The sequence below is a fragment of the Macaca thibetana genome, chromosome 19 (assembly GCF_024542745.1).
Source record: "Macaca thibetana thibetana isolate TM-01 chromosome 19, ASM2454274v1, whole genome shotgun sequence".
Classification (NCBI taxonomy): Eukaryota; Metazoa; Chordata; class Mammalia; order Primates; family Cercopithecidae; genus Macaca; species Macaca thibetana.
The window spans coordinates 33,172,751-33,191,669 of NC_065596.1; positions in this window are offsets into that span (position 1 = coordinate 33,172,751).

An 18,919-nucleotide genomic window follows, 5' to 3' on the forward strand; every position below is an offset into this window, starting at 1 on the left:
ATTATAGCACAGAGAATATAATAAAAGATTACAAAAATTAGCCAGGTGTGGTGGCCCGCGCCTGTAGTCACAGCTACTCGGGAGGCTGAGGCACAAGAATCGCTTGAACATGAGAAGCAGAGGTTGCAGTGAGCCAAGATCGCACTACTGCACTCCAGCCAGGGAGACAAAGTGAGACTCGGCCTCAAAAATAAAAGGAAAAAAAGAAAAAAATGTTACAATGTATTCTGAATAAATGTCATAAAATTACTTATATCCACACAGAACAGGCACTTAGTGACTTTTGAAAAATTTTTTGTAGTTTTATTTTTTTGAGACAGGGTCTTTCACTCCAGCTTGGAGTGCCATGGCATGATCTCAGCTCACTGCAACCTCTGCCACCTGGGTTGAAGTGATTCTCCTGCCTCAGCCTCCTGAGTACCTGGGATTACAGGCACGCACCACTATGTCTGTGTAATTTTTGTGTTTTTAGTAGAGATGGGGTTTCACCATCTTGGCCAGTCTGGTCTCAAACACCTGACCTCAAGTAATCCACTCACCTCGGCCTCCCAAAGTTCTGGGATTACAGGTGTGAGCCACTGCACCCGGTGACACTTTGTGACATTAACGAGTGTAGTGTGTCAGTTATATTCTATACCACATACTGTAAAGCCGTATGTAAAATTATAAAAATAAGATGTTGTAACCCATGATAAAACCAGCAAGCAAATGAGTACATTTATATGGCCTGCAGAATTCTAAACAATTCCTCTTAAGAAAAAAGCCACAATTTCGACTTAAGCATCAGCACACAACATAAGAAAAGAAATACATGATAAGATCACTACCTTCTGAGGTATGAGGTCAAGAAAATACACAGCATTTTAAGAAATAAGAATTGACTAATGGCTGAGCCCGGTGGCTCACACCTGTAATCCCAGCACGTTGGGTGGCTGAGGCAGGTGGATCACGAGGTCAGGAGATCGAGAACAGTTAGGCCAACATGGGAAAACCCCATCTCTACTAAGAATACAGAAAGAAACAGCTGGGTGTGGCGGTGGGCGCCTGTAATCTCAGCTACTCTGGAGGATAAGGCAAAAGAATCATTTGGACTCACGAGGCGGAGGTTGCAGTGAGCTGAGATCTCGCCATTGCATTACAGCCTGGGTGACAGGGCAAGACTCCGTCTCAAACAAACAAACAAACAAATAGATAAATAATTGACTAATAGTGTAGAAAAGTGCAATTATGATGTCACAACTCTAGATATGTAATAGCCAGGCAACACAGCAATTTTCTATATATGCATTCCCCATGGTTATCTAGTTCACTATGCATAAAATATACAGACAGTGTACCGGGAAAATTTATAAACTGAGATCAGAGAAAACATTGTATAAAACAAACTGCACAATAAAAACAAAAAATATGATGTATGCTCCCTGGCCCAAATGTTCGTCTTAGCTAAAAGCCATTATCAGGTTTCTTATTCTCCAATAGGATGTTCCTGCAGATGGGGCCTTTTAGAGAATTTGGTCATGCATGTTGACTAATTGTGAATAGGACTAGGGCTTTTAATTGTATGTTTTCTTTCATTTATTTTTGAAAAAGAGTTTCACTCTTATTGCCCAGGCTGCAGTGCAATAGCGTGATCTAGGATCACTGCAACCTCTGCCTCCCAGGTTCAAGCGATTCTCCCACCTCAGCCATCTGAGTAGCTGGGATTAAATGCATGCACCACCGCTCCCGGCTAATTTTGTATTTTTAGTAGAGACGGTGTATCTCCATGTTGGTCAGGCTGGTCTCAAACTCCCGACCTCATGTGATTTGGCCATCTCAGCCTCCCAAATGCTGGGAATACAGGCGTGAGCCACCACGCCCGGCCAGGACAAATGCTTTTATAAAAAGAGACAGTAAAGAGCTGATTGCCTGTTCCTCTTTCCATCATGTCAGGACACAGCAGGAAGATGGCTGGGCTAAACCATGAAGAAGGCTCTCACCAGGAACCAATCTAACTGACATCTTGCTCTTGGATTTCCCACTCTCCAGATTCATGAGAAATACATTTCTATGTCTTAAGATTTCCAGTTTAAGCTATTTTTTTTTAATCTATTTTTGAGACTGAGTAATGCTTCATCACCCAGGTAGTGGCATGATTCTCCTACCTAAAGAGATACTCATGCCTCAGCCTCTTGAGTAGCAGGGACTACAGACACGTGCCACCATGCCTGGCTAATTTTTTTGGGGGGGGTGGGGAATGGAATCTAACTGTCACCCGAGCTGGAGTGCAGTGGTGCGATCATGGTTCACTGCAACATCCACCTCCCAGGTTCAAGTGATTCTCCTGTCTCAGTCTCACAAGAAGCTGGGATTACAGGTTCATACCAACACGCTCAGCTAATTTTTATATTTTTACTAGAGACAGGGTTTCACCATGTTGGCCAGGCTGGTCTCGAACTGCGGCTGGCCAGTGTAAGCTATTTTTGACAGAACAGTAAAATGAGTGAGACAGGAAAAGAGGCATCTCATCATCAACATAACCGAAGACTGACAAATCTTATTAAACAAAGGAAGTTTAGAGTCTCTACTATAAAACTTATAATAGATGAAGAAGTCTAATAGTATTCACTAGTTTTAAAAAGCAGGTGGACGAATCACCTGAGGTTGGGAGTTGGAAACCAGCCTTACCATTATGGAGAAACCACATCTCTACTAAAAATACAAAGATTAGCCAGGCTTGCACCAGGCATAATCCCAGCTACTTGGGAGTCTGAGGCAGGACAATCACTTGAGCCCTGGAAGTGGAGGTTGCGGTGAGCTGAGATTGCACCATTGCACTCCAGCCTGAGCAACAAGAGGGAAACCTGACTTAAAAAAAAAAAAAAAAAAAAAAAGGCCGAGCACTCATGCCTGTAATTCCAGCACTTTGGGAGGCTGAGGAGGGTATATCACTTGAGGTCAGGAGTTCGAGACCAGCCTAGCAAACATGGTGAAACCCCATCCCTACTGAAAATACAAAATTAGCAAGGCATGGTGGAGCATGCCTGTAATCCCAGCTACTTGGGAGACTGAGGCAGGAGAATCGCTTGAACACGGGAGGTGGAGGTTGCGGTGAACTGAAATTGTGCTATTGCACTTCAGCCTGGGAAACAGGAGCAAAATTCCATCTCAAAAAAAAAAAAACAAAAAAAAACAAAACCAACCCTGGAAGCAAATTAACATTATTTCTCAAATAATGACAGTAGGCCCATAATGGTCATATACATGACCCCAGTTTGCACATATGGTAAGTGAGGGACAAGACTTGATCCTGGGCCTGAAGCATCCCACCACATGTTCTTAGGCACAATAGTCAGCCCAGGCAGTACAGAAAATGACAAGTCATAGAAAATTCAAGGAGAACAGAAATAAGTACATCAAGTGGGATACAAAGGCTGAGCTGGGACACAAGGGCTGAGCTGTGCTGCTGACAGTGGTGCTAAGTCATCCCTTATGGACCATGTGCTGAGACATCATGCCCTGCACACATTGATTTAGGTAGCTTTGTACAATTTTGTCCAGTGGATGAATAAGGTCTTGACTTACTCAGTGAGTAGTGTTGGAGAGGAGGGGCTCACGGGGGAAATTGGGGCATCAGGCATTACAAAATCAATAGGGTGGAAAGAAACAGTATTTGCTTCCAGATCAATGTATCATGTGAGGCAAGGACACGAAAGAAAGGGTAAGTGTGGAAGGCAGGAAGTAATGGGCCTGTAGGAGTGAACTTTGTACATGCACGTCGGTGGGAATAGAATTCCACTAAGATAGACCAAAACTTCAGCTTGGAGGAAAGTAGAACTAATTTAGCAAATGGTAAAATATTGACCCAAGGTTAACTATGCAAATTATAATATGGGCAAGGGACAAGAATGAAAGAGATCCAAGAAAGCAGCAGTATGGTGGCCTGAGGTGAAAGCAGTTTTACATCTCTTAAATTCAATGCCTCTGATTTCTAGTTTCAAGCATGTACTCAACAAAATTCCCTGTGTAGATTCCAGAAATGCATACACACACAAAAAAACAAGTAAACGCTATGAAGAGTACAGTGCAGCAATGTAGGAGACCATGGGGGAGAACAAGGATCCCCTGGATGAGTAGGTAGTGATGTGCTTGTGAAAACAGAGCCTGGCTGAGTGCAGTGGCTCACTTCTGTAATCCCAGCACACTGGATGGGCGGGTGGATCACAAGGTCAGGAGTTCGAGACCAGCCAGGCCAGCATGGTGAAACACTGTCTACTTAAAAAAATACAAAACATTAGTCAGGCATGGTGGTGCACATCTGTAATCCCACCTACTCAAAAGGCTGAGGTAGGAGATTGCTTGAACCCGGGAGGCGGAGTTTGCAGTGAGCTGAGGTTGCACCACTGCACTCCAGCTTGGGTGACAGAGCAATACTCAGTCTTAAAAAAATAAAAAATAAAAAGAACTGTACCTTTAATAGAGATGTGGTTTCACCCATGTTGGACAGGCTGTCTCCAACTCCTGACCTCAGGTGATTCACCCACCTCAGCCTTCCAAAGTGCTGGGATTATAGGTGTGTGCCACCGCACCCACCTGGGCAGTATTATTTATGAGAATAAAGACAAGAAACCAACCCAGATGTCCACTGACAGGTAAATATATGAACAAAATGTGGTATATACATACAATGGAATATTATTCAGCCTTAAAAACAAACTCAGATGGGGCCAGGGGCGGTGGCTCATGCCTGTAATTCCAGCAATTTGGGAATCCAAGGCCACTGAATCACGTCAGGTCAGGCTAACAAAACCAGCCTGGTCAACATGGCGAAACCGCCATCTGGAATAGAACTACCAAAAATTAGTCAGGTGTGGTGACACATGCCTGTAATCCCAGCCACTCAAGAGGCTGAGGCAGGAGAATCACTTGAACCCAAAAGGTGGAGGTTGCAGTGAGCCAAGATCACGCCACTGCACTCAAGCCTGGGCAACAGAGTGAGACTCCGAATCAAAAAAAGTAAAAACAAAGCAAAACATAGAAACCAACAAGATGAAAGCCACTGTATCTTAAGGAAATGACAGTAGAAGTAAAATATGGAAACCCCATTCAACTTCACAAGCTCCCTCACTAAGATTGATGAAAACCATATCTGTTACAGGATTGATCCTACAAAAAATGGGAACATAGGTTTTCTTGTTAAAAATGAACAATGGCACATATTGGTGTGAAAATGCGAAATGAACAAGAGTTCGGTCAAAAGCCTCAAACATATGAGGCTGTGAGCCCAAATGACCTCACTAGGAGGAATTTCAACACCACTGACTGCTGCTTAGAGAACATGATCATTAGTTTACAGCATGAACATTGTCACAGTGCCAGTGAGAGATGCTTCTGTGATGCTCCTCAAAAACCAGAATGAGCTGAGCACGGTGGCTCACACCTGTAATCCCAGCACTTTGGAAGGCCGAGGTGGGTGGATCACCTGAGGTCGGGAGTTAGAGACGAGCCTGACCAACACGGAGAAACCCGTCGCTACTAAAAATACAAAATTAGCTGCGTGCGGTAGCACATGCCTGTAATCCCAGCTACTTGGGAGGCTGAGGCAGGAGAATTGCTTGAACCTGGAAGGCAGAGGTTATGGTGAGCTGAGATCATACCATTGCACTCCAGTCTGGTCAACAAGAGTGAAACTCCATCTCAAAAAACAAAAACAAAAACAAAAAACAAAACAAAACAAAACAAAAAAAACCATGTATGGGGCAAAATCACAAAAGAGAATACAAAACTAGGAAGAGCCAAGACAGACAAGAGCAGACTCCTCATGTCTGCAGGGACATTTTCCTTACCCACAGACTCCAGGTTCCTGTAGTTCTCCAACATCACTTCCCTGTATAAAGCCCTCTGCGCAGGGTTCAGGCATTTCCACTCTGCCAGTGAGAATTCTATAGCCACATCCCTGAAAGTCACGCGTCCCTAAAATGAAACACACATTTCAACAAAACATTATGGAGGACGGAGTTATCACCTTCACAGGAAATGAGAAAAGAGAAAATAAGTATTTGATCAAAGGCTGTTCTGGCAAAACCACGTTAAGGTGTTTTTGAATATTTTTTCCTCACAGTTGCATTTTATTATACTTTTCCTTCAAAGATTTTAAGATCCCATAAGTCACTATGGAAGTCTCGATCTTATGGAAAATATAAAAACTATATAAATAAAAAGGAAGCACAGGGCCAGGCATGGTGGTTCACGCCTGTAATCTCAACACTTCAGGAAGACAAGGCGGGCAGATTATTTGAGGTCAAGAGTTCAAGACCAGCCTGGTCAACATGGTGAAAACCTGTCTCTACTAAAAATATAAAAATTATCCAGGCTTGGTGGCAGGCACCTGTAATTCCAGCTACACAGGAAGCTGAGGCAGGAGAATCACTAGAACCCAGGAGATGGAGGCTGTAGTGAGCCAAGTTGGCACCATTGCACTCCATCCTGGGCAACAGACTGATACTCCATCTCAAAAAAAAAAGGGAGAAAAAAAAAGCAAATATAGGGTTTTCTCTAGAGGTATGTCAGATATAATGTTCAACATACCAGGTGATATTAAGTCTCTAGATGAGCTAAGATACAAGTGCTGTTTCAGAGAGGACAAAGTCCAATGGCTTTGAAAGAAAAGTCCGAATCAAAAAACTATCATGATCGATCAGGCACAGTGGCTCATGCCTATAATTCCAGCACTTTGGGAGGCCAAGGCGGGCAGATCATGAGGTCAGGAGTTCGAGACCAGCCTAGGAACTTGCTGAAACCCCTTCTCTACTAAAAATACAAAACTTAGCTGGGCGTGGTGGGGGGTGCCTATAATCCCCGATAGTCAGGAGGCTGTGGCCACAGAATTGCTTGAAACCAAGAGGCAGAGGTTGCAGTGAGCCGATATCATGCTACGCACTTCAGCCTGGGTGACAGAGCAATACTCCGTCTCCAAAAAACTCAAAAAAAAAAAAACTGTCACGATCACAGCAATAGCCATGACTAACACTTTTGAATGCTTCCCGTGTGCTATACACCCTTCTAAGTGCTTCCCATGTCATAAGCCATAAAATAACATACTATCCCATGAAGAAAGATCTGTACTTGGAGACAGTTACATCACACACACTCTAGGAAACTTGCCACAAATCAAATAGCTAAAAATATCAACATGAGCACCTGAATCCAGATGTCTGGGGTTCACATGTGAATATAAACACCTAAGTAACAGACACAGCTTTAAACTAAACTGACACAGGTTTATCTAGTGGAGAGAATGTGATAAAGGTCAAGGGTGAGAACATGGAGCATCCTACAAGGTCACTGAATAGACACATACAGGCGTGCAAAAAATCCTCCACAATATTTCTTACTTTTTTTTTTCTTTTTTTTGAGATGGAGCCTCACTATTGCACAGGCTGGAGTGCAGTGGCACAATCTCAGCTCACTGCAACCTCTGCCACCCAGGTTCAAGCAAGTCTCTTGCCTCAGTTTCCCCAGTAGGTGGGATTTGAGGCACCTGCCACCGCATATAATTTTTATATATTTAGTAGAGAAGGGGTTTCACCACCTTAGCCAGGCTGGTCTTGAACCCCTGATGTTGTGATCCACCTGCCTCAGCCTTCCAAATAAAAAATACTTAAAATCATTACAATTATTATAAAAAATAAAACATATTGCAAATGAAAAATAGTTAAAATCATTACAATTATTATAAAAAATAAAACTTATTACAAATGTTGTGTTTTCTACATAAACCATGGGCTTATCCATCCACGTATTCACGCACACACATCCCATCACGCCGTTACACAGGTGGTGGCGCGCACCTCTAAACTCAGCTACTTGAGAGGCTCAGGCAACAGAATCACTGTAATCCGGGAGTCAGAGGCTACAGGGAAACGAAATCACACCACTGCACTCCTGCCTGGGCGACAGAGTGAGACACAACTCAAAAAATATTAAAAAATAAAGTTAAATCAGGCCGGGCGCGGTGGCTCAAGCCTGTAATCCCAGCACTTTGGGAGGCCGAGACGGGCAGATCACGAGGTCAGGAGATCGAGACCATCCTGGCTAACACGGTGAAACCCCGTCTCTACTAAAAAAAAAAATACAAAAAACTAGCCGGGCGTGGTGGTGGGCGCCTGTAGTCCCAGCTACTCGGGAGGCTGAGGCAGGAGAATGGCGTGAACCCAGGAGGCGGAGCTTGCAGTGAGCTGAGATCTGGCCACTGCACTCCAGCCTGGGCGACAGAGCGAGACTCCGTCTCAAAAAAACAAAACAAAAAAACAAAACAAAACAAAAAGTTAAATCAATGATGTAATAAAGCCTATCACTGATGCCTATCTCCACTTTCCATTCCATTCCAAGTTATTAAAACTGCAGAGTTTGGCCAAGCACAGTGGCTCAGGCCTGTAATCCCAGCACTTTGGGAGGCCGAGGTGGATGAATCACAAGGTCAGGAGTTCGACCAGCCTGACCAGTATGGTGAAACCCCATCTCTACTAAAAATACAAAAAAATTAGCCAGGTGTGGCAGCAAATGCCTATAATCCCAGATCCTCAGGGGGCTGAGGCAAAAGAATTGCTTAAAGCCAGAAGGCAGGGGTTGCAGGGAACTGAGATCCCGCCACTGCAATCCAACCTGGGCAACAGAGTGAGACTCCACCTCAAAAAAGTGCAGAGTCCAGCCGGGCTGGCTGTCTCCCATCTGGAATGCCAGCCATTTGGGAGGCCAAGATGGGATGATCACTTGAGGCCAGGATATCAAGGCTATAGAGAGCTGTGATTGCACCACTGCACTCCAGCCTGGAAAACAAAATAAAAATACAATGTAAAAAATAAGGCTGGACACGGTGGCACACACCTTTAATCCCAGCACTTTGGGAGTCTGAGACAGGCAGATCACGAGGTCAGGAGTTCGAGACCAGCCTAACCAACATGATGAAACCCCGTTTCAACTAAAAATACAAAAATTAGCTGGGTGTGGAGGTGCGTGCCTGTAGTCCCAGCAACTTGGGAGGCTGAGGCAGAAGAATTGCTTGAAACTGGGAGGTGGAGGTTGCAGTGAGCTGAGATCGTGCAATTGCACTCCAGCTTTAGTGACTGAGCGAGACTCCATCTTAATGCAAATAAATAAATACATATATACATTCATTCATACATACATACATAGATATATATGGTGACCCATGCCTATCCTTCAGGCTCTTCGGGAGGCTAAAGCAGGGATTAGTTGAGCCCAGGAGTTTGAGGCTGCTGTAAACTCTGAATTGCGCCATTGTACTCCAGAATTAAGCCACAGAGCAACATCTTCTCTCCTCTCTCTTTTTTCTTTTGAGACAGAGTTTCACTCTGTCTCCAAGGCTGGAGTGCAGGGGCACAATTTCAGCGTTCAGTAACCTCCACCTCCTGGGTTCAACTGGTTCTCCTGCCTCAGCCTCCTGAGTAGCTGTGATTACCGGCATGCACAACCACACTCAGGTAATTTTTTTTTTTTTTTTGAGGCAGAGTCTCGCTCTGTCACCCACACTGGAGTGCAGTGGCACGATCTCGGCTCACTGCAAGCTCCGTCTCCCGGGTTCACGCCATTCTCCCGCCTCAGCCTCCTGAGTAGCTGGGACTACAGGTGCCCACCACCACGCCCGGCTATTTTTTTGTATTTTTAGTAGAGACAGGGTTTCACCGTGTTAGCCAGGATGGTCTTGATCTTCTGACCTCGTGATCCGTCCGCCTTGGCCTCCCAAAGTGCTGGGATTACAGACGTGAGCCACCGCACCCGGCCTCACCCAGGTAATTTTTGTACTTTTAGTAGAGATGGGGTTTCACCGTGTTGGCTAGGCTGGTCTCGAACTTCTGACCTCAAGTGATCTACCTGCCTTGGCCTCCCAAAGTGCTGGGATTACAGGTGTGAGCCACTATACCTGGACCAACATCTTGTCTCTTAAAAAAAAAAAAAATTTGGAGAAAGAGACATGTTGATCTACTCGTGTGGCTTCAAATGCATTACCAAATCAGATACAAAATATCTCCCCTTATTTGTCTCCTTTTCCAGAATTTACCAGATATCTGTGCACATTAACATATGTATTTCATATGTAGTTTCTCTGAGCTGACATCCAGATGTGGTCCCTGAACCATCCAGGCTGCCCAGCAGCACTGACATCCATGGGCCCACACTCCATGTTTATCCATGTCTGGGTGTGAGCCCTTCCCAGGACCGTGCCCAGTGGAGCCTCTTCCCAAGTTCATGTCACTGGGTCACAGGAGATGAAATCTCAGTGCAGATGACAGGAACTGAGGGCAGGCATGGGTGAGTGTGAGCGAACCTGTCAGGCAAAATGCTTCAGACTCAGAAGAGACTGGCTACTACATTCCCGACATTTCAGAAAGGAAAGAGACAGATTCATCCCCAGAGGAACATCACTTCACCTGAGGAAGGGCCATGCCTGGCTCCCTTCCTTTCCTCTTCTCAGCTGCTTCCTCACGTAACCTGAGTCTTTAGAAATCAATCCTGTATGTGAAAAAAAGACTTCATGTTAGAAATGACTCACTCCCTTCCCGTGACAAAAACACATGAACAGGGGAGACCTCACCCTGTAGAAAGATGGTCCCCACTGCCCACTGCACCAGAGACCATGCAGAGATAAGAAAGCCCCACAGGAAGACCTGTAAGTGTACGTTTGACCCCGGTCTTCAGATCTCACTCCCCTCCTGGAGAAGCCCCCACACACGAGGCAGCAGCGGGCAGCTGGGCTGGACTGATCTCCCCTTCAGGATACAGACTCTTCCCCGACCAAACCCCATCCAGAGAACAGCCCCTCATCTCTGTGGATCACAGGCTGAGCTCAGCCCTCAGAAACGGGGGACACAGAGCTTCGATGCTCAGTGCTGCGCACAGATGACAAGCACCTGGGCCACTGCAGCTATTACTGAGGGTGGACTCCAGCCCTTCAGAATAAGAACCCCAGTAAAGCAGCACAAATGCTCTATTTGTAAAATGCTCTGCAGTCTAATGTGAAGCCAGGGTTGAGCTCCACTCAGAGGGGCGAGCCCAGCACAGCCCCACGTTCTGGTTCTGCTCTTCCCTTGGGGCCTTGTTCTCACTAGGATCCAAATAGCGGATGGCAAAGGCACAAAAATAATCAAATAGAACAGACAATGTGGACCCGGGGTAGGGCGAAGGCTCACCTGTGTGTAAGGAAAATGAATTTAGGGCCCCAAATCACTAAGCAAAAGGGAAAAGTCAAGCTGGGAACTGCTTAGGGAACAAGACTCCCCTTCTATTCAAAGTCACCCCTCTGCTCCCTGACATAGATGCATATCTGAGTGCCTCCTTTGAAAGGCTAATCAGAAACTCAAAAGAAGGACCCAGCAGTGGCTCAGGACTGTAATCCCAGCACTGTGGGAGGCCAAGGCTGGCAGATCACTTGGGGTCAAGAGGTCAACACCAGCTCAGCCAACATGGTGAAACCCCAACTCTATTAAAAATACAAAAATGATCCAGGCATCTACTTGGGAAGCTGAGGCAGGAGAATCACTTGAACCCAGGAGGCAGAGGTTGCAGGGAGCCGATATCGTGCCACGGCACTCCAGCCTGGGCGACAAAACAAGACTTCATTTCAAAAAAAAAAGGAAACTCAAAAGATTGCAACCATTTGTGCCTCAGTTCTCTGTGAGCTGGAAGCCCCCGCCCTGCTTCAAGTCTTCCTGCCTTTGTTTAAAGTTGGCCACCATGCAGACCAAACCAATGTACTTCTTACATGGACTGACTGATGCCTCATGTCTCCATAATATGTGTAAAATAAAGCTCTGCCCCGACCACCTTGGGCAAAATAAACTTTCTAAATTAACTGAGATCTGTGTAAGATTTTCTGGTTTCACAGCTGCAATGTCAAACGGGGGGCTGTGGGAGATCACAAAGGAAACCTGGAGAAGATGATATTAGAACAGGGACCTAGGAAAGAAAGGCTGCTTTTCACTTGCAGCTGAGGGGCAGAGAGCCCTAGACAGAGGGACAGCTCCAGTGAAGCCCCTGAGACAGGAGCAACCTCAGCCCCAGGAAAAGGAAAGCGACCCATGTGGCTGGAGCAGTGGAAGAGAGGAGGGCACAGGTAGGACATAAGGTCAGAGAGGTCCTGGGGGGGCACAGACCCATAGGGACATGGTCTTCAAACATTTTCTCCCACAACCCAAAAGAATTTTGAAAGTCGATGGTGATCCCTGCTATGCGGGGTTCTGAGGCAGGAGAATCCCTTGAAGCCAGGAGACAGAAGTTGCAGTGAGCTGAGATCGTGCCATTGTACTCCAGCCTGGGACACAAGAGTGAAAATGTGTCTCAAAAAAAACAAAAAAAAAAAAAAGGAAGTTTTGTATCTTCTCACTCCTTTCACGTATACATATAAGTTTCTCTTTATATTATAATTTACAACACTTATAAATAATGTAACTTATTTCCCATATTTAAAACACATGCTGTCAAGTTCAGCTAAGTTTCCAGAAGTACACAGTCACTCTCTTCTGAGCTGTGCAGACTGTAAGGGAATGTTCGGGGGTTTAGGACATCACTTATGGACACCTGAAGGTGAGGATGCCCGTTTGATGTCCCAGGAGAGAGCTGAGGAGACAATTAGACAAAGGATTGTAGAGCTCAGTGGCGAGGCCTGTAGGGGACATGGAGTCGTGTAGGTGGGTTAAAGCTCTGAGATGATAAGGCTCAAGGTGATTTGACTAATCCCCTGTTTTTGCTCATCTTGTGTTTTTTTTTTTTTTTTAACATTTGGATAACTGGAACCCATTTAAAATTCGAGTTAAAACTGAGCACCCTAATTCTGTACATATCTCTCATTCTCCAATTCTCTCTCTAGTTCTTGTTTTCTTCTCTTTTTCCCTGGGATTCTGCTCCTCATTTTGTACCCCTCTCCTCTCCTGCTATGTATCCCCTTCTTCCCTCTATTCCTTCTCTTCCACCTCTTGTGCTCCATACTCACAACTTATTTAACCTCTTTTTTTTTTTCTTTGAGACCGAGTTTTGCTATTGTTGCCCAGGGTGGAGTGCAATGGCGAGATCTCGGCTCACCGCAACTTCAGCCTCTCAGGTTCAAGCGATTCTCCTGCCTCAGACTCCCTAGTAGCTGGGATTACAGGCATGTGCAACCGCGCCTGGCTAATTTTGTATTTTTAGTAGAGACGTGGTTTTTTCCATGTTGGTCAGGCTCGTCTCGAACTCTGGACCTCAGGTGATCCGCCCACCTCAGTCTCCCATAGTGCTGAGATTACAGGCATGAGCCACCGCGTCCAGTCCTTATTTAACCTCTTGTTGCTCCTTCTCCCCAATCTTTTGATCGTCCTCAATCTCTATATATTACCACCTCTTCTCTTATCTCTGCGTCTCCTCTGCTTTCCCTGTTAAATTCTCTCTTCCCTGTTACACCCCCCGTCCCCACTCTCTAGCACCCCAGATCCCCAGGTGTCCTCCCTGCTGTAGTTCTCCCTCTGTTCTCCTTGCCACCAGCACCACTCTGCTCTGGCTTCAAATCCCTCCTCCTCTCCCTCACTCTGGTGAGCCTCCCTCTTTGTTGCCCCTCTCCCTATCTTGCTGTCCTTCATCTCTGTACAGCTAGCTTTTCTCTACATTTCTCCAGTTGCTTTTCTCTTCCCGCTTTTTTTTTCTTTCACTTTTGCTGTCTCTTGGCTAATCCCTCACCCATCCTCTACTTTGTCATCTGTTATGGACCTTTCTCATTCTTCTTTTCTCTGTCTCTTGTTTTCTACTGCTCTCTCAGTCCCTCTCTCTGTCTCCTGATCCCTTTGGCCCACACAATCACAGGAGGGTTTGGAGTAAGCGCATTTTCCAGGGGGTGGAGCTGGGCAGGCAAGAACACCAGGTGTCATAGGACAAGCCCCTGGGACCTGCCCAACCCTGGCTCAGGGGAAGCGGTGACTGCGGAGGAAAGACTTGGGGAGCAGCAGGGTCCAGCATGAGGAGGGACGTGGGGGGCTGAAAGCGCCTTAAGACAAGGGTTGGACCTGCAGGATCCCAGGACCAGGCAGAGGTCGAAGCACCCCGGGACTGGGGCCGCCGTGCTGTGCTCCAGGGGCCGACTGGGGCGAGGCTGGGCAGCGCACAGGGCGGGAATCCACCTCGAGCCTGAGGACTTTAAAAATCATGGGGCGGGAGGAGTCAGAACAAGGTTTTGAGGCGAAAATTATGGCATAGGAAGTGTATACATTGCCCTAGAGCAGAAAGACCGGGACGGGAACAGCCTCCGGGCGACTTCAAACCCAAAAGGAAGCAACTTCCGGACTCTTACGGAGACGTCTCAATTTGTTCTGGGTGAAGGAAGACAGGCGAGAATTTCCAGGTCCGTGGGGACCCCACGTCCCAGGGACAGAAACGCTGGGGACCTGGGAAGCCAGTGAATACAAGACAGAGCTAAACTCACGCTCCGCTATAGGACCTTCACCTCACGCGATCCGCTTCCGGGTTTGCGCGCGCAGGACAGAAACCAGGCCTGGGCGGAGCCCGCGAGCAAGTTAACGGAGCCTGGGCGGGGTAGGGGCGGGGCGTGTGGCGGAGAGACCTTGCCCTGTGGAAGCGGCGGAGGGTGGGCCAGGGGCGGGACCTGTGGGTCTCTCTGCCTGGCACCCAGAGCCTGTTTTTCGGATTTTTGGAAGCGAGAGTGGCCAGGAAGGTTGAGGCATGATTCAAAAGCCCTGGAATTCTCTGGAACGGGGATGCAAACTAGAATGTGAAATGCAAAGCCCTGTCTGGGCGGAATGTACGATTTCATGCTGACAGCCCACAGAACAGAATAGAAATCCTCTCCCTTTCTATTCTGCATTCACTCAGGAGGGAGAGTCCACCCTGTGCTCAGCTTCAGAGACTTCCCTAGGGCCTCCGCCTGGGATGCGGGACGGAGTGCTCAGGCCAGGGAGAGGAGAGGTCACCACCTGCTGCTTAAACACAGCAGGGATGCAGGCACCAGACAGAAGCCTGAGGTCTCAGCTACTCAGGAAGCAGCCGCGGGAGAATCCCTGAACCTGGGGGTCCAGGCCAGCCTGGGCGACTAAGTAACACCCCTCCCGGAGGACTCCCTTCTCCGTCTCTCTCTTGCCCTTTTCTTTTCCTTTCCTTTTTTTCTGTTTTGATGGAGTCTCGCTCTGTCGCCCAGGCTGGAGTGCAGTGGCAAGATTTTGGCTCACTGCAAGCTCCACCTCCCAGGTTCACACCGTTCTCCTGCCTCAGCCTTTCGAATAACTGGAACTACAGGCGCCCGCCATGATGCCCAGCTAATTTTTTGTATTTTTAGTAGAGACGGGTTTCACTGTGTTAGCCAGGATGGTCTCGATCTCCTGACCTCGTGATCCACCCGCCTCAGCTTCCCAAAGTGCTGGGATTACAGGGGTGAGCCACCGCGCCCCGCCTTGATTTTTTCTTTTCTAGCCCTTTTTAAATAAAATTTTTGATGGTGTGACACAGGGATCCAACATTACTCTTTTCCATGTGGATATCCAGTTAGTTGTCCCAGCACATTTGTGAAAGAAATCTATTACTTTCTCTTTTTTTACTTTTTTCTTTCCTTTTATTTTTGAGACAGAGTATTTCTCTGTGGCCCATGCTGGGGTGCAGTTGCGAGTTCATGACTCACTGCAGCCTCTGCCTCCTGAGTGGAAGCTATTCTGCCTCAGCCTTTGGAGTAGCTGCTATTACAAGCGCACACGGCCACACCCAACTAAATTTTGTATTTTTGGTAGAGACGGGGTTTCACCATGTTGGCCAGGCTGGTCTGTAACTCCTGACTTCAGTGATCCACCTGCCTGCTGGGATTACACTCATGAGTCACCATGTCTGGCCCAGGAAATATTCTTTACTTCACTTTTTAAATGTGAGAAAATATAATTGAAAAACCAAGAGAATTCCCCCAAATGAGAAATCATTTCTACGACGATAATAGAGAAAGAAAGAGAAACTATTTTATTAATAAGCTTTAGAGCAGAATGTGGTGGGAAATAGAGGCAAACAGCTAAGAGGTTGAAAAGACAGAAACTTCAGTATTCTAAACAACCCATTAAGTACATGTTTTAAAGATAAACACTAATCAGTCTTCAGGGAAGAGGACTTGACAAGCCCTTGGTTACACACAGTTCATCCTGGCTGTACTTTGTAATGGAGGTGAGAATCTCTGTCAGCTAATTAGCTTCATCCCAAGGGAAGGGGAGAAACCCTAACACTAACCCTAATACAACAATTAGCTGGGCGTGGTGGCAGGCGCCTGTAATTTTTCTGTATATTTAGTAGAGACAAGGTTTTGCCAAGCTGGCCAGGCTGGTTTTGAACTCCTGACCTCAAGTGATCCACCCACCTCGGCCTCCCAAACTGTTGGGATTACAGGCTTGAGCCACCATGGTCAGCCAGGAAAACTCTTAGAAGTTGCGCCTGCATTCCACTAGACTCAGGTTGCAGGATGACATTCCTCTCAAGGCTCAGAATTATTTAAAGGTCCAAAGCTTTAAATTGGAATCATTTGATGTTTGAATTATTTAATTTCCTACTGAGACACAGGTATTATCTATCTGGTTGTATGCATTTTTTTTTTTTTTTTTTTGAGATAGAGTCTCACTCTGTCACCCAGGCTGCAGTGCGGTGGTGCAATCTCGGCTCACTGCAACCTCTGCCTCCCAGGTTCAAGCAATTCTCCTGCCTCAGCCTCCGGAGTAGCTGGGATTACAGGCGCCCGCCACCATGCCCAGCTAATTTTTATATTTTTAGTAGAGATTCACCATGTTGGTCAGGCTGGTCTCAAACCCCTGACTTCATGATCAGGGGATCACGAGATTGTGCCACTGTACTCCAGCCTGGGCGACAGAGTGAGACTCCGTCTCAAAAAAAAAAAAAAAAGAACTGACTTACAGTGTCGGAGGGTGAAATTAATTATGATGTCACAGATACAGTTAGGTAACACCAGGCAATACAGCAATTTTATATATATGCATTGCCCTTAGTTATCTAGTTAACTGTGCATAAAATATAAAATATAGAATGTGTACTGGGAAAATTTATAAACTGAGATCACAGAAAACATTGTATAAAACAAATTGCACAATAAAAACATCAAAGGCAAGATATAGGCTCTCTGGTCTGAATGATCATATTGGCCAACAGCGATGTTCAGAGTTCTTATTGTCCAATAGGATGTTCCTGAAGATAGTGCCTTTGAGAGAATTTGGTCACGGGTGTTGACTACATGTGAATAGGACTAGCGCTTTTATTTTTATTATTTATTTATTTATTTATTTACTTTTTGAGACAGAGTTTCCCTCTTGTTGCCCAGGCTGGAGTGCAGTGGTGCAATCATGGCTCACCACAACCTTTGTCTCCTGGGTTCATGCAATTCTCCTGCCTCAGCCTCCCGAGTAGCTGGGATTACAGGCATGCACCACCACACCCAGCTAATTTTGTATTTTTTGTAGAGATGGAGTTTCTCTATTTTGGTCAGGCTGGTCTCGAACCCCCAACCTCAGGTGATTCACCCACATCAGCCTTCCAAAGTGCTGGAATTACAAGTGTGAGCCACTGTGCACAGCCAGGACTACCGCTTTTATAAAGAGAGACATTAAAGAGCTGATTGCTATTTCTTTTTTGTTTTTGTTTTTGAGATCAAGTCATGCTCTATCACTCAGGCTGGAGTGTAGTGGCATGATTCTCCTGCCTAAAGAGATTCTCCTGCTTCAGCCTCCTGAGTCGATGTGACTACAGACACATGCCACCATCCTTGGCTAATTTTTTAATTTTCTTTTTTTTTTTTTTTTTTTGGCGGGGGGGGGGAGACAGTCTCACTCTGTCACCCAGGCCGGAGTGCCGTGGTGCGATCGTGGCTAACTGCAACCTCGGCTTCCCAACCAGGTCCAAGTAATTCTCCTGCCTCAGCCCCTGGAATAGCTGAAATTAGAAGCATGCGCCATCACGCCCGGTGAATTTTTGTACTTTGGTAGAGACAGGGTTTCACCATGTAGGCCAGGCTGGTCTCGAACTTCTGACCTTAAGTGCTCCCAAAGTGCTGGGATTCAGGCATGAGCCACCACGCTGGGCTTTGACGTTCCTTTCTCTCTCCTTCTTTTTTTTTTTCAGATGGAGTCTAGCTCTGTTGCCTAAGCTGGCATGCAGTGGCGCAATCTTGGTTCACTGCAACCACTGCCTCCGGGGTTCAAACAATTGTCCTGCCTCAGCCTCCTGAGTAGGTGGGATTACAGGTATCTGCCATCATGTCCAGCTAATTTTTGTATTTCTTTAGTAGAGATGGGGTTTCACTGTGTTGGCCAGGCTGGTCTCAAACTCCTGACCTCGTGATCCACGCACCTAGGCCTCCCAAAGTGCTAGGATTACAGGCGTGAGCCACAGCGCCCTGAAGTCCCTTTTAAAAACTACTATGGGCTTGGCATGGTGGCTCATGCCTGTAATCCCAGCACTTTGGGAGGCCAAGGCGGGCGGATCACCTGAGGTCGGGAATTAGAGAGCAGCTTGGGCCAATATGAAGAAACTGCGTCTCTACTAAAAACACAAAATTAGCCAGGTGTGGTGGTGCACGCCTGTAATCCCAGCTACTCAGGAGGCTGAGGCAGTAGAATCGCTTGAAACCACGAAGCGGAGGTTGTGGTGATCTGAGATCATGCCATCGCACTCCAGCCTGGGCAACAAAAGCAAAACTCCCTCTCTTAAAAAAAAAAAAGAAAAGAAAAGAAAAAAAAAAGGGCTATGTAGGCCAGACGCGGTGGCTCATCCCTGTAATCCCACCTGTAATCCCAGTGATTTGGGAGGACAAGGCAGGAGGATCCTTTGAGCCCAGGATTTTGAGACTAGCCTGGGAAACATAGTGAAACCCGATTTCTACAAAAAAAAAAAAAAAAAAAAAAAAAAAAAA